The following is an 8,588-nucleotide window of genomic DNA, read 5'->3' as shown; positions in this document are numbered from 1 at the left end:
GTTTTTTGGTCAATTTATTAATTAAATAATTAATAAATAAGGAAATAATGTTTAAATAAGATTTAAACATTTTTGGGAGGGATTCTTTAATTAAATATTTTTAATTAAGATAAAGGGATTTAATGGCATAAAAATAAATAAATTAATTAAATAATTAATTAATTAATAAATGATGATGTCATCAGGAATTTTTCAGAAAATAAAAATACTTTATTTTCTAAAGGTTTTTAGGTGTCTACATTTTGCCCCTCTTTGATGTGATGCCGCAAGTGGCATGGCATCAAAGATAAGAAAATAAGATGCCCAAGGCTAGAGCAAAAGAGGAGAGAATGGACTGTGAGATGCCCCCTCAAGAAGGCGACGGAGAGAGAAAGTGAGGCTCGATGGCTTCTTGAAAAGTACAAGAATCTCGGATGAGCAAGGAAACTCAGATTGGCAAAGAGAAGGGGTTGAATTAGCTCAAACTCTCACTATGGGAGAATGATAAAGGAGAATCAGATGCACAAGAGGAAGCAAGCTTAAGACTTTAGGGAAGGTGGAGGATGAAGGAGCGGAGCACTATAAAAAGGAATCTAGGATAGGGAGATGGATGAGGGGATAATGGAGATGAAGGAAAACCATTGAAGCTTTTTGAGTGGGGGGATACTTCAAAGAGAAGTACCACCATGTAGTTGAGCACTAGATTTGCTATAGGACTGTTGGTTAATTGCCAAGGTTACCAAGAACATCAAGGCCTTTTCACCAACTGTCCAGAGGACTGACGAACTGACTCAAAACAAACATGCAAGGATTGCCCCAGTATCACACATGAATCCCAAAGGAAGCAGTGTGGAAACGACACTGGGTAACCCAAAAGAAGAAAAGAAAACAAGCAAAAGACATGATCAAGACCTTACGCTCTAATTGCCCCATTCGCAGTATACCATGATATAGAAGATCGTGGCAACCTTGAGAAGGGAACAAGGAGATTGATTGGAAAAGATATTTCAAGACCCAACAGGGAAGAGTCCAAATCAAAAGAAAGCGAAAATCCAAAAGAGAACCGTTTACCAACGAGATGGGTAGGACGAGGTACTAACGGACCAAGATCAGACATGAGAAAAGCTATATCCTGCAAGGACCTATCGGAGAGCACCTAAGCTAGTGGATTTGGATGAGTGATGTGTCTGGCAAGATGAACTAAGAAAGATAACACTTTGGTGACAGGAAATATAGCTAAAGGATGCATTGGAATAGCTAACCAAGATGTGCGATGGGTGCAAGATGTTGATCAAGGATGAACTGACACGAATGCTAGATAGATACAATGGTACTAAGCTAAAGAGGATGTACACGCTGATGGACCAAGATATGTTACAAATGTACAAGTTTGTTCATGTTTTGGTTTTTGTGAGATGGAAATGTTTGTGAAGGATGGGATGTCTATAATAGGTGATAGGTGGATAGGTAGATGGTTTGCGAAAAGCTTAAGTGAAAATGGGGTTTTGTGTGTGCACGTGATAGTATACCAGCTAGGATACAAGATTATTTACAGGCTGGAATATGGTACAAACTTTGGACAAGATTCAGATATACAAGGTATGGTACAAGATTTACAAGGTATAATACAAGCTTTGGTACAAGATTTTACAAGCTGAGGTACAAGATTTTACAAGCTTTACAGGAGGTATTTACAAGCTCCATTAGATTTTGGATATTTGGTTGGAACACCAAGGGAACAAGCAAGTGTTTTATGGGATGGTGGGTGAATGGATGAGGGATAGGATAGTGATAGATAATGGATTAGTCTTAGTACACAAGGCGCCTGAATTACTAGGTTTTCACCAAGGTACCTATCCAAGGCGCTTGAATTGCCAAGTTTTCACCATTGGACGCTTATTTCTCTTTACTATTTTTTTTTGTATTTTTCAAAAGTTGGCTATACCAAGGATCTTCAAGCATAGAACTTCTTGAGATGAATGATGTTAGTAGGATCATTCAAGAGTTCTCCTTCCGGTGTAGATAGCTGATAGGCTCTGGAGCCAAAGGAAGTAGTGACAACATAAGGACCAAGCCATGTAGGTTCAAACTTGCCTTTCTTTTCTCGATCTGCTTGGACTTTCATGGTTTCTTTGACGACCATGTCACCTGGCTGAAAGTGTCGTGGAAGCACCTTCTTGTTGAAATTCCTTTTGAGACAAGTTTGATAGACTGTGAGATGATCATAGGCTTGTTGTCGCTTCTCGTCTAAGAGATCTAGCTGGGTGAGCCGAGCTACTCTGTATTCTTCATCTGATATTTGCCCTTGCAAAGATATGCGTAAGGAGGGAAGTTCAACCTATATAGGTAGTACCGCTTCGGCACCATAGACTAGGGAGTATGGAGTTGTGCCTGTGGATGCATGGAAGGAAGTTCGATAGGCCCATAGGGCTAGATTTATTTGTAGGTGCCAATCACGGCCGGAATCATTGACAACTTTCTTTAGGATTTTGAGGAGGGTTTTGTTAGTTGCCTCTGCCTGGCCGTTACCTTGTGGGAAATATGGGCTAGAAAAGCGGTGATGGATGCGGAGGGAAGTGCATAATTCTTCCATGTTGAGATTTTCAAAGTTACCTCTGTGGTCGGTGAAGATGGTGGATGGGGTGCCGAAGCGGCAAACAATGTTGTACAAGATGAACTTGGAGACCTGAACTCCTGTAGCTGAGACTAGGGGGACTGCTTCCACCCATTTAGTGAAATAGTATGTAGCTGTTATTATCCATTTATGTCCATCAGATGAGAGGAGTGTGATAGTTCCAACTAGATCAAGGCCCCAACAAGCGAAAGGCCAAGGTGGTGCAATAGGCTGTAGATCCTGTGCTGGAGCGTGCACAAGATTTGCATGCTGCTGACATGGGAGACACTTTCTGACAAAGTCACAGGAGTCTTCTTCAATGGTAGGCCAATAGTAGCCTGCTCTAAGGATTTGTCGCGCTAGGACAATACCACTCGTGTGGGCACCGCAAAGTCCAGAGTGTACTTCCTTTAACACCATCACGACCTCGTTTTGGTCTAAACGTCAAGAGAGAGTATCGTGATAACCCCGACGATATAGGGTATTGGCTATGATAACATAGCAGGATGATTTTCGGATGAGGTTCTGGCGTTGGGTACGTGTGAGGTGAGGGGATATGATACCATTGTTAAGGTAAGCATGAATCTCATGGTACCGAGGGGATTGGGGACCAACCAAGATACAAACACGGTTTGAATCCTCATTCGCATAGGCGGGTGTGAGGAGCTGCTCCACTAAAAACTCATACTGTGTAGCTGCTTGGGGAATTTCCAAGAGCGAGCCTATAGTAGCCATAGCATCTGCTGCTTTGTTCTGTATTCGAGGCACTTGTGTAAATTGAAGCCTTGTAAAATGCTAGGTTAGCTGATCAACTAGCTCTTTGTAGGGTAATAGCTTTTCATATTTGGTTTGATATTCATTTAGGGCTTGCTTGATGATGAGCTGAGAATCGCCAAAGATTTGTAGCTTAGCAATGTTCCATTTTGCAGCTATCTTTAATCCTGCTATGAGGGCCTCAGATTCAATTATATTGTTGGTGCTAGGGAATTGTAGCTTGAAGGCTTTTGGAATGTAATCCCCTTGAGGTGTGACCAACAATATTCTTGCCTCTGATCCATGAGATGTGTATGAGCCATCAAAATAAAGTTTCCATGGGGGTTGTTCTTCAATTAGACAGATATGCTCATCTGGAAATTCTGTGATCAACGGATAAGCATCTATTAGAGGTGCATCAGCTAGGTGATCTGCTATAGCTTGCCCTTTGATTGCCTTTCTGTCCACATATTGGATGTCAAATTCGCTAAGGAGCATAACCCATTTGGCCAAACGGCCTGTAAGTGCTGTTCTGGAGAGCATATACTTGAGAGGGTCAATCTTCGAGACTAGTTGGATGGTATGACTTAGCATGTAATGGCGAAGCTTTTGAGTTGAGAAAACAACTTCCAAACAAGCTTTTTCCATAGGAGTATAATTGAGTTCATAACCAACTAGGGTTCTATTGATGTAGTAGATGGCTCTTTCTCTGTCGTAGTCATCGAGTTGTGCTAGAAGTGCCCCTAGAGCAGTAGGCGTTGCTGATATGTACAAAATTAGGGGACGACCAAGAACTGGTAGAACCAAGATAGGGGGATTGGTGAGATACTGCTTGAGCTAATTGAAGTTGCACTGACATAAAGGATCCCACTTGAAGTTCTCATCCATCTTTAGTAAATGTGAAAATGGTGTACACTTATCTGCAAGCTGAGAGATGAAGCGCCGGACGGATTGAAGCTTTCCTTGAAGAGAGTGAAACTGTCGCAGTGTTTGGGGAGGAGGCATGTCTAAGATAGCCTTGACCTTCTTGGGGTCGATCTCTATACCTCGTTTAGACACTATAAAGCCTAGAAGCTTGCCAGATGTGACCCCAAAGACACACTTCTTGGGATTCAGCATGAGATGATATTTGGCTAACCTATCAAAGACTTTCTCCAGGTTAGCAAGATGATCCATGAAGGTATGAGATTTGACCAAGATATCATCCACATAATCCTCCAAAATGCTATGGATGAGATCATGAAAGATGGCTATCATAGCTCTTTGATAGGTAGCCCCAGCATTCTTTAGGCCAAAAGGCATCATGTTGTAGCAAAAGGTTCCCCAAGGGGTAGTGAATGATGTCTTATGCTGATCCTCTTCTGCAATCTTGATTTGATTATACCCAGAAAATCCATCCATGAGGGACAAAATTTCATGTCTAGCTGTAAGATCTGCAATCATATCTATGTTGAGCAAGGGAAAATCATCTTTTGGACAAGCTTTGTTAAGATCTCTGAAATTAGTGCAGATTCTGATGTCACCAGAAGTCTTAGTGACGGGGACCATGTTGGAGATCCACTCTGAATAGTCGATAGGTTGGATAACCTTAGTAGCTAACATTCTTTCTAACTCAGCTTTGACCAGTAATGCCACCTTGGGGTGCATTTTTCTAAGCTTTTGTCTGACGGGCTTGATCTGTGGATTGACTGCAAGATGATGAACTAAAAGCTTTGGATCAAGCCCTGGCATGTCCTGATATGACCATGCAAATCGGCCAATGTTCTCTCTTAAGACATCAAAAAGGAGATCAGCTTGGTCTTGTGATAGGGATGCAACAATGTGAACAAGCCTAGGGATCTCTGAAGAACCGATGTTGACTTCCCTAGTATCCTCAATTAGAATAGAAGATATCTTTGTTCGATTATCTTGAGGAGGTAATGCTAAATCCTCATGTTCTGCTTGTGGCTTTGGATGTTCTTGCTGAGGGGTTCTCTTCACTGCCTTAGCTAGTCTCAAATTCACCTTAGTTCCAGTTTTGGGTGTATCGAAACTAGATTGGGGATTTTCTCCAAAATACCCCTTGGGATCTAGCTTGTAGATATAGGCAGAATCTGGCTTTGTTTTCTTGTGAGGTGTTTCAACTCCCATGAATCTCAGAAGCAATTCCTCTGATGTGAACTCATCAATGTGTATGACGCTTGGTTGGTCCCAATCTATGAGTTGTGGATGGGCGAGTGGTAGGTCAATGAGGTGGATGGATAGTTCTTGGAGAACAGAGTCTTCGAGGGAGATTTGGTCTAGGATATCATCGTAGGCTCTCTTTTCAACTTCCTCAGGAATGTCTTCAATTTTGACAAGGTCGCGGTGAATATTCAAAAAAGCGTGACCGTCCATATTGGTGCCCTCAGTTGTGGGTATGCCAAAGCCAAGACCTGACTTCGATTCCCACTTGTGTGCGTCGATTGGGCACTGCATGCCTCTTTCTTCTGGTCCTAGACCACCACCTTGATAGTTCCATTTGTCAGTGATGAGCTTATGTTCTTGGGGATACTTCTGGCTGAAGTGATCAAGGCGTGCCTGATTCCTTTGAGGTGCATCCTTATGTAACCAATTGTTGATATCTGGAGTGAGCTCCTCATGAAGAGGGATTTTCGAGGATACAAAGGTTGTTGGGCCAAACTGTTTGTATCGAGGAGGTGGAATCTCCTTAGCTTTGTGATATGTCAGTCGTCCATGGGCATGTGGATCAAGTGGGAGTGCCCCAATAGCAAATGCATCTGACAAACTATACTCTCCACAACTCTTGTTATTGATCTTCACGGTAGACAGGGTAGAGGTGAGGATGGTTTCTGGGTCATTACAAGTGTGGGATGAGCTGGCGATGGATGTGCCGATATCAATTCTAGGGCAATGGTTTGTATATGAAGCTTCAACTGCATTGCAGTAAGCAAAGGGTTCTGGATCGGCATGGATGGTTACCTCAGTGCCTTGATGCGAAAATTTGACGCACTGATGGTAAGTTGATGGAACAGCTTTCATGGCATGAATCCATGGGCGACCGAGGAGGATGTTGAATGGTAGGTTTAGATCAATAACATGGTAGAGTGTTTCTTGGATGTTGAATGGTAGGTTTAGATCAACTAAATTTATAAACCTGAAAGAGTTCATTTAAATAAGTTGAATCCAAGCAAATTTTCTAATATTCTGATCGAGATTTCTTTAGCCTCATAGATTTCTGTCATCTCTCATTTACTCATTATTTGGTGAATGAAATAAGGAATGGATACATGATTAAAGAAAGAAAATATGTGAATGCATGGAAAAAAGTTCTATAGCTCTAAATGGAGAATGTTAAAATATTTTGAATGAGGCTTACTTAGAAATGCAAATTAAGATTTCTTTTCTAGGATTTGAATTGGATTTTTCTTATTAATAGTTTAAGATTTATTGAAAAATGAAAAGAAAAAGAATAACAAGAGTTTCTAGATTTTCACAACATATAAGTTTATTTAAGTGTAACTTTTGGATTCAATAATGTGTATGTATTATGTTACATATAAATAATAATAGTTTATATTATTTATCTTATTTATTTTAGAAGATTTTACCATAGAATAATGGTTAAGATAAATTAATAAAATTTATATAATGTGATAATGTAAACTTGCCTTGTATCTAAATTTAAAATTATTGTGGGGAGGTTTTTATTTTTAGGAATATATATATATGAAGATTATCTTGATTAATAAAGTTGTATCTGACATTATCAATTTTAAAAGTCGTATTTTATTTTTAAAAAATAAAATATTTAATGACGTTATGATAGAATTTTTTAGTTATAAGAAAAAATAAAAATTAATAAATTTTAAATTAAGATAATAAAAATCTATGTTCAATATAAATGTAAAATTATTTTTAATATTATTTACTATAAAAATATAAAAATATTAAGTTTAAAGAGCATAAAAAAAGTTTATGTAAATATAAAACTTATTGGTATAAAAAGACATTATCAATTTTAGAAGTGTTATTTTATTTTAAAAAATTAAATTATTTTCTTAGGGATTTTTCTTTTAAGAAAAAATGATTAATATTCAATGAAATTTAAATTTAGATAATAGAAATCTATCTTGAATCTAAATTTAAAATTATTTTTATTATTATTTTACTATTAAAAAATATATAAAAGCCAATATTAAAGAGTATAGAAAAAGTTTATGTCAATATAAGATTTATTACTATAGAAAATCTTAGCCTTATGAATTGGAGGAACTAGTCTAGCTTTATTAACTTTCTTAAAATAAATATATAAATGAAACATTATAAGTGTTTTTTGTAAACTTCTTAGGGCCCGTTTGGTTAGGGCCCGTTTGGTTGCTGGAATATAATTTAAGAATTAGCATCCAGAATGCTGAATTTGGGATTCTGGAGCTTTAAATCTAGATTATAGTTTTGAGAATTTGGTTTATGACTATTTGGTTCACCAAGAATTCATTATGAGAATATGCATTTCCTCCATTTGGTTGCACATTTGTAGAATTGGAATACCAACCAGAAAAACATTATTTATTTATTTTATTTTTTAACATGAATGAAATGAGTTTTTAATATATTTTATTTAAATGTTCTATCTTTATTAGCCATTACAAATTGATTCAACAAACATTTGTATGGCACATTGTTTTGTCATAACATATATAGACATTCATTATATGATAAATTTATGTAAAGAAAAGAAAAGAAAGAAATTAATATTCAAACTAAAATCCCAAACATCCCACTGGTCTAGCATGGCTGTCTTCTGAGTCCAAAAATGAACTCGGTACACCATCAACAACAATTTCAGGTTTTGACTCTTCACGCTTGGGAGAAGACAACTCCATAACTTGATTGGTGATGTGTTGATCTTCCTTGTGATCGTTGATCTTGATTTTCTCAATACCCAACATTCTAACTAAATCCACCATCAAACCATTAGATACTATTCGCCTATTGATCTCCTCTACTAGTTCTATCATCTCCAACTGGTCCATAGGTCGGTTCTTGAATGTCCCTCAAAAAAAATGATGTAGAGGTGGCAAAGGAATATGGTGGAACCAAGGTCCCAAATACAAACTCAATCAAATACACAATTGAAACTAGTGACCAAAAGTGCCTTCAATAAGTGAAATGGTAAATTATCCACCAACAAGTCTTATGATGTGATCCAATAGCCCTAAAATATGCAATCTGAGGTACTTGAATAGGTTTCATACTTTCT

This window comes from Cupressus sempervirens, chromosome 3 (assembly GCF_028749045.1).
Source record: "Cupressus sempervirens isolate cs-2001-9-10 chromosome 3, ASM2874904v1, whole genome shotgun sequence".
Lineage (NCBI taxonomy): Eukaryota > Viridiplantae > Streptophyta > Pinopsida > Cupressales > Cupressaceae > Cupressus > Cupressus sempervirens.
This window is presented reverse-complemented; position numbering follows the sequence as displayed.